The sequence below is a fragment of the Medicago sativa genome, chromosome 6 (assembly GCF_051527215.1).
Source record: "Medicago sativa cultivar Bolivia chromosome 6, Bolivia_mono, whole genome shotgun sequence".
In the NCBI taxonomy this organism is placed as follows: domain Eukaryota; kingdom Viridiplantae; phylum Streptophyta; class Magnoliopsida; order Fabales; family Fabaceae; genus Medicago; species Medicago sativa.
In genome coordinates this window covers 17,292,567-17,300,595 of record NC_140754.1, presented here as the reverse complement: position 1 = coordinate 17,300,595, position 8,029 = coordinate 17,292,567, and the positions used below count along the sequence as shown (strand labels likewise).

The 8,029-nt window shown below is 31.2% G+C and overlaps 1 long non-coding RNA gene across 1 annotated transcript; it reads left to right on the top strand.

The window, feature by feature from the left end:
* The first annotated feature begins 974 nt into the window (after nt 1-974).
* Nucleotides 975-4,108, top strand: LOC146913302 (uncharacterized). Its single transcript, XR_015015546.1, has 3 exons — nt 975-1,180; nt 3,013-3,096; nt 3,509-4,108. It is a non-coding gene; the product is annotated as an uncharacterized LOC146913302 (long non-coding RNA).
* The last annotated feature ends 3,921 nt before the right edge of the window (nt 4,109-8,029 follow it).

Here is an 8,029-nt window from a genome sequence, read left to right as displayed (position 1 = left end):
CTTCTTTTATAATATTTTGAGTTAACAAGTGGGAACATATATGTGTGTGACTTTGACGAATTTAGTTTCTCTCTATCGAAAATTTTCTTAATGTTTCTCAAATGTAATATCAATTATCAAACATAGGAGAGAAAATGAGAGTTAAACTATAAAGGAAATTGGTTGGTGTGCTTTAATTTTATGGTGCTGTTAGATTTTTGTGGTGTTGTTTTTTCCATATTTTTCGGCCGTCTTGTATTGCATATGCGCTGGGGTGTTGTATTGTTTTTTTCTGCACCAACTTTCTCGTCTTAAGGGGTTTGGATGCTAGTGATAATATTGGCTGTTTAAAAAAAAAAAAGAAACAAGTCAATTCAATTTGGCTTGTTGCACTACTACAAAATTGGGAAAATATAGCGCCTCATTACCAGCGCTTTTAACACTAAAGCGCTATAAATCAAAATACGGAGGCTTTAAATAGCGCTTTTACAGAAAAACGCTATTTCTGATACTTTATTTTTATAGCGCTTTATTCTAAAAGTGCTATCGTAGGTTCGTAAAAAAATATTAAATATAATAAAACTTGCCCCATTGTACATAGGCTGCGTTTTATTTAGAAAGCGCTATGTATGGGTCAAGCTTAAATAGCGCTTTAAAGCGCTATGAATGTAATGAAAATATAGCGTTTATTTACTAACGAAAAGCGCTATATAACAAATAACTTCGTTCCAGCCTAGTGGTTAAATCTTTCTAACGCTTAGGTGAGTGTCACCTGTTCGATCCCGTTCGATCCCCTCTGTTTTGTTTTTTTTTCATTCCTCATCAATTAAAATACGCTATCCCAAAAATTATGCTTTTTTTTTATTATAAACGAAACCCAGAACTTTACTATCCTCAAAACTTTTGGAAAACATCGATCTCCCTCTTAACCCAAACCTTTACTTCCCACAAACCCTAAACCCAATCATACTCGATACCGCAAACTTTTGTCATACTATTCATCACAAAGTCATACGATTCATCGCAAACTGTCACACAAAACCCAGTCATACTCGATACCGCAATCCGCTGTCCATCACCACCACTCGCCGTCGCCACTCTCTCTAAATCACCACAGTTGAACGGTGTGGTTTGTTTTCCCCAATCTATCTCTCTCTCCCTCGAACGGTGATCTCCATGTCTTCGACGATTCTTTCTCCAGGTGTCGATCTTGATGTCTTTTAACTCTCTTTGTTTGTTGTAATCAATAGAATTATCTGTTCATTAAGTTTTTTTTTTGTTTGAAATAAATCGATGTTCATTAAGTTGTTGGTAGCATATAAGGTCTACAATAAAAGGGCTGTTGTGGTCAAGAAAATTGTTAATTTTTTTTTTCTATACAAAGAAAAATTGTTCTTTTAGACCGTGTAGTTCTAAGTCTGCAATTTCAACTAGCTCTCTCTTCCTATTAGGAAGATATATTGAGTGGTATTACCTTTTATTTTAGATTGGGATGATTTAATTTCATTTCTTTCCAATGTTAATTATATATTCTCTCCAATTATTTTAGTTGTTCACTCTGATTGATTCAATAATAGCAATAATCCAATGGTTTTATTAGTACTCTTTATATGGTTAATTGATGATGAGAGATTGCTAGTATATATGGCAATCAATTCATACGTAAATAAAGCTTAATCTAATATGTATACTTTTACCATTAACTAAGATTTTTCTTCTAATCATTAGATATTATATTAGGTTGTTTTACAATACTCAGCAAAATGATGACTATCAATTTATAATTGTCATCTCAACTGGCCATTTATGATTGATATTTACACTATAAGTTTATCATCTAGTAAATGCATAAAGAATTTTAACACAATTGACAATTTTCGTGAACATCAAAAAACAAAAAAAAAACTTTATAAAAGTTGTAGAAAGTTGAAATGTCAGTGTGATTATGCCATGGACAATATGGTTAGGATTTTTGGGTGAGGAAATATCATGTTTGGAGTTTAAGCTGGGGAGAGTGAGGGTAAGTGGGTATGGCATCAGGGCAGTGAGTTCTCAGTGAATTCCGTGTATATGTTGTTTGAGGGTCTGTTGGTGAGAGTAGGTAGCATGGGCGAGGTAGAGCAAAGTGTTCGAGAAATTATGGAAAAGCACGGCACCCTCCAAAGTATCGCCTTCTCTTAGAAACTGTTGCTTGACTGTATCCCAACTATGAGAAATTTAGTGGTTTGCCGTGTCATTCTCCATGGGGCTTCGACGAATTGTGCTTTCGGTGTTGGAAGGGAGAAGTCATCAATTAATCTTTCATTCATTGCGATTTGACGCTTAAAGTGTGATCCTAGGTGTTTTTTCATTCATTGTGATTTGACGCCTAAAGTGTGATCATAGGTGTTTTTTCATCCATTGTGATTTGGCGTTTAAAGTGTGGTATGTCCTCGTTGTTTAGGTCGCTTGATATTGGTTTTTGTTGTTATATGTTGTTTGTGTTAATCCATTTTCACTGCCCAATTAGCTTTAAAAAATAAGAGGAAGCCCAATATATATAAAAAAATTGAAAAAAAAAAGTGATAAAAATCTGAAGAACATAAAAAAAATGGAAGGGCAGCTACAAAAAAAATTCCAAATTTGAAATTTTCTTTCACCATTCTATTCCACGCAATTTATCACTATTTTAGCATATTTTTATTTGAGAGATTCATTGGTTATATATTATACCAAATTGCTAACATCTTACGGTAAAGACAACCACCAAAGTCATGAAGTTAAATTATGCATGTATGCTATATCGATGTAGTGACTAAGAGTTAAATTAAGTGGCTTTTGTAGGTTTGTGGACTAAGAGTTAAATTTCTAATGTTACATGCTATATCAATGTTTAAGTTTGGCAAATTTCTATGCTTCTGTTCATGTGGACTAATATATGATTGTCCTATATACATTTGTTATTACTATCATATCTAAAGTGAATAAAAGCATGTATTTTCCTATGTGGAAACTTTTGTTTAAAATCTATCTTGCCATGTATTGTTGACGTAGGTAAAGCCTTCAAATGAGAATTTTGATTTGCGATTTGCAGTTCAGTTTCGGCATAAAGAAGATTTTGGAATCTAGTTGATGTAGGTAAGCACTCACATGTAAAACTGATATGTTATATTTGTTTCTTAAGTTGCTTTGAAAATGTTACATGCCTGAACTTTGAACTCTGAGAGAAAAGTAGTTTTATTATAATATTGGCCAAATACCTTATGCGGCCCTAAGTTAGATGTTTATTGGCTATGCTTGTAAAAAAATTAAAGCCTCTTGGTAATAACTTTTATTATGTGTAATGACAAAGCCTCTTTGTTTGTTTGAATGTTCTTGTTAATTCGGTGATTAAGCTTTCAGGCATTTCAGAGGGGAATGGATAGGAATTGGGTTACATGCATGTCATCAAACTGAATTGCTCCCATCAAGATTTAATTGTATCTTTTACATAGGTTTCAGAGTGTTGTTAATTATACATTATTTTGACATTTGTTCTGAATTTTTTCAGCCATCTGGTCTACATTCTCGGCCAAAATCTATTGTATGAACCCTTGCTCATATTACACTAGAGGTCTTGTCAAGAAGAGAATATGACGGGAAGGTAACTAACTTAATCAATATATTTAATCAACTTATTTTTTTTAATTATCTTTTACTCATTATGAATAAAGATTTGGTCAATATATATGTTTGTATCCTTGATAAGCCAAAGAGTTTCTAAGAAGCCACATAATCATAGCTTATATAATATCAAAACACGGTACACATTTGAATTCAGCCAAGAGTTACCAATGTCTTTTTCTATATTCAGGTGAAGGGGGTTACCAAAATATGAAAGTGCATCATGATTTATATGTCTGTTATGGGGAAAAAGACTGAGACGGCCGAGGAAGATTGAGAAGACCAAGAAGATAGATGAAGATTGCATGATACCATAGAAGATTTTGATCTTTATGTTAACTAATTAGTTGTAACTCTTAGAGATATCCATGTCACCATATTAAAGGCTATACATTTTTGACTTTTATGCTATATATACATACATTTTTTATGATTTGGCAAGTTTTATTTGATAAATAATAGTCTCAATTATAATGTGCCAAAATTATATATATTTCCCTTTAAATTTATGATTTTTTTTTATATTTTACTTTAAATTAATAAAAAACGCTATCAGTAAAGGAAAAAAATTGACAAAAAAATTAATAAAATAAATGCTTCTCCTAGCGCTTTTTTTCCTTCATAAAGCGTTTTCTAAACATATTGTTACATAGCGCTTTTAAAACAAAAACGCTGTTTTTAAACCTGTCTTAGATGGCGTTTATTTTTGAAAGCGCTATCTAAGGAGAACCTTTGCTAGCGCTTTTTGACATAAAGCGCTATATAAACCCTGCTTTAGCTAGCGCTTTATACAGAAAAAAAGCGCTATATTACTTTTACCAGCGCCATTTACAATAGCGCTTCAAAAGCGCTATTTAAAGCAAAAAAAAGCGCTATATAAGTCCATTTTTGTAGTAGTGTTGGTCTCAATATTGGAAGCACTTGGAGGGAATGAGGGCCACTCTCATGCTTTTTGCGTTGTAAGATAGAGTGATAAATTGATTGGTTTCTCTATTTCTTCGCAATGCAATTGACGGTCTAAAACGTTTGGATTGAAATTAACATTATCTTATTCTGAATTTGTATTTTGAAATTGATTTATTAATGTTGGAATATATTCTCTAGTCTTTAATCAGTTAGTCTAGTTCATGCGGCTGCGACACAAATTTGCAACGGTGGTGTCTCTGTTGACTTTCCGATAACCGTAACCCACATATTTGTGAGGGTGTGCAAGTGTATTTTTTGAAATTTACACCATATTTCATAGTTTATTCATAATTTGCGTATCCTCATTTTTTAACTTTGCACCTTTGCTGACCCAAAACTCTATCACAACACACATGCTGACTCTAACCTTGACTCTTGCTTTTAGGGTTTACTACTCGTTCCTTTTTACTACTAGTTTTTACATATTGATTGGCATTTAACCATCTCTGACTTTTGTTTTTTTAATTAATAATGTTAGTATTTTGCTTTGTACTAGAAAATTGTTTTTCACGTTATTATTTTGTTTTGTACTAGATTTTGTTTTGTACTAGAAGCTTGTTTTAACCTAAATGCGAAAAATGCAGAAAGCATGAATCAAACCTACCTTTTCAACAATTGACTCAACCACTACACCATTCCACTGCTTGTTTAATTCTATCACATATAATTTATAACTATATTGCATCGTACTTTTGTTTTCTTACTTTTCTCATTTTGTGTCTTTATATTTTGATTTCAATTCTTTTTCTTTTGTTTAGAGATTATGATCATTTTAACCATCTAAATTAGGACACCAAAATTAAATTACATCAAAATTTAGCATTGCATCTTTGAGGTTCGAACCTCAAATTTACCACTTTTCACGTTAAGTTGAATTTCTAGCCATTATATATACTATTTAAATAAAATTAATATAATTTTAATACTTTTTTTTTACAAAATATAATAATTATTAATGAATAAAAAAAAAATCTCACCCTCTGAATCAAGGTCTTGGATCCTCCGGTGTGTATGGTTTAGAAAAAAAGATGGTTTTAGAAAGCTATTAAGTAGAAATGTTACTTGATTTCTTGTTTAATAATGGAAAAATGTAGTGTGATTTAATTTTTGTTTTATCTCTATTACCAAGAAAAGCTTATACTGCAATGATATTATTCTTAAAATAAATAAAGATATTCATTCTTGAATGAATTTTAGGAAAATAAAATTATCATACCCAGAAGTCTTTGTAACGTTTTACTTTCTCAACTTTGTTTATCTCACAAATTATAGAAGTGATTTTATAGAAGTCTTTGTAACGATTTACTTTCTCAACTGTAGAAGTGATTTTTATTTTACTAAAAGTGGCTCATAAAATCTCTCCAGAGAGATATATAATATGAGCAATACAAATTATAGTGACTTGATCAAAAATAATCATTTTAGGTAATTTACCAACTGCTACATTTGCTTAACGTCTGACATATTATCTAATCATTTGATTTGGTTTGAAGAATCATTTAACACTCAATAACAATAACTGAATCAAACAGAGGCACCTTTTGGGATATTGTTAGCATTAGAGTGGTGACATGAATTCCAAGGATCGGCTTTAGTATTCGACAACGTGAAGAAAGAGGCACTTAAACTTAGTTCTTTTAATCTTTTAGTGCAGAAAATATCCACTGATTCTATTTTTATCAAACTCGGTTAAAAAGTGTTTAGATCGATGTTAAATGTTAAGTTTGTACGTTCAAATTCACCGCTCTAAAAATTAGAATTCATGAGTGTATTATTCAATTTTGATTTGAAACAAAATTGATCTATTATTTGACTTATAATATTGTTGATGAAATATTTATATCTAAATTAAACTTGAATGTAAAAACAAGAAGTAAATGTGAGTAAGTAATGGTGTTTGATGTTATTTATAAACACATTTGAACTTAATGGTTCATAGTACTTTTTAACAAAGTTGATTGCAAAAATGGATAGAGGTTTAAATATTTTATGACTTATAGGATCAATTTGTATAAAAAATAAAACTTAAAACAACCAATTTAGAATTAAAAAACTTAAAAAAACTAACCTGTTATAAACTATATTTAATATATTTTAGATGATAAATGTTTAATTTTTTTGTTTAATTTTAGTTATCATTCAATTAGACTTTTCTACCATTAGACTCGTGAAATAATTATCCATTATCACCACCATATGTAACACCTCAGATACACTACATATAACATGATAATAGATAATTAACTTATGAATCTAAAGGCAAAAAAGATATAATTAAATAATAATTAAAATAAACTTCAAGTACTATAAATATTCTAACTAGACTTTTTATCGTCTAATCCAATTCTAGTTGCAGCATTCATTTCAAATATCAGCAAAGACGGCTTGATACAAGACAATAGTGTTATTATGTGGTCGTGCAATTTAGTAATACGAGAAAGGGAAGAGAAGAGTTGATGAGGAAGTAGTAGCTAGGAAGAGATTATTTATAGGTGAAAAGGGCGAATGGTTATTGGTTGAAAAGAGAGCACACATACCACCATCTTCTACAGATCAAGAGAGGAATCTCAGCCTTTGGATGAAATATTATAACGGTGGGGGTGATCAGACTCAAGAGGTATGGAACATAACTTCACATGGGAGGATAAAACAAACAACTCTTGTTAAAACAAACAACTCTTATTAAAATTGCTCGACATGATCTCATTCATCCAAACTCACACCTCTTCTCTTTCTTGGTTTTCTACCATATCGGATATATCAAATGTCTGAAAGAGCGGCTTTAGTATTCGACAACGTGAAGTAGCAACCGTGCACGTAATACGAAGAAGGAATAACTCCATTCTACAAGTTTAGGAATAATTAATTACTAGTTCTGGTTGCAAAATTGATGTTCTGTTTCCATTCTTTTAATGACAGTTGAATTATATGTGAAGGTTGCTTTGTGATTTTATTCTAAGAAGGTGTTTATATTTTAACTTAATGGTTGGTTAAAAAAATTGATTGCATAATAGATATATTTTATTTAGGTTTGACGGTGTATTTGGTGTTTCACTGTTGGAATATTTTATTATTTAATAATATTCCAATATCATTATGTGGGCAAATATCGTAATAATAATTATATTAGTTATTTATCAATTTAGAGCCTTAATTGATTAGTGATCAAATTAAGTAATAAGGCTAATTAGATTTCTATTTTGGATTAATTATTTAATTAGTTGATATGGACTCAAAATGAGTGGATGTCCGGATGGCCCATTAACGGAATAATGGGAAACCCTAATGGCCATCCAATATAAAAGAGGCTATGGTCCCCAATATACCGTACACGGCATACTCTCTCTTCTCCCCATCTGAAGAGAACTTGAGGCATAAAGGTACCGGTTGAGGAAGAACCAAATCGGCCGCCGCTAACCCTGTTTTGTGTTTCATATCATCG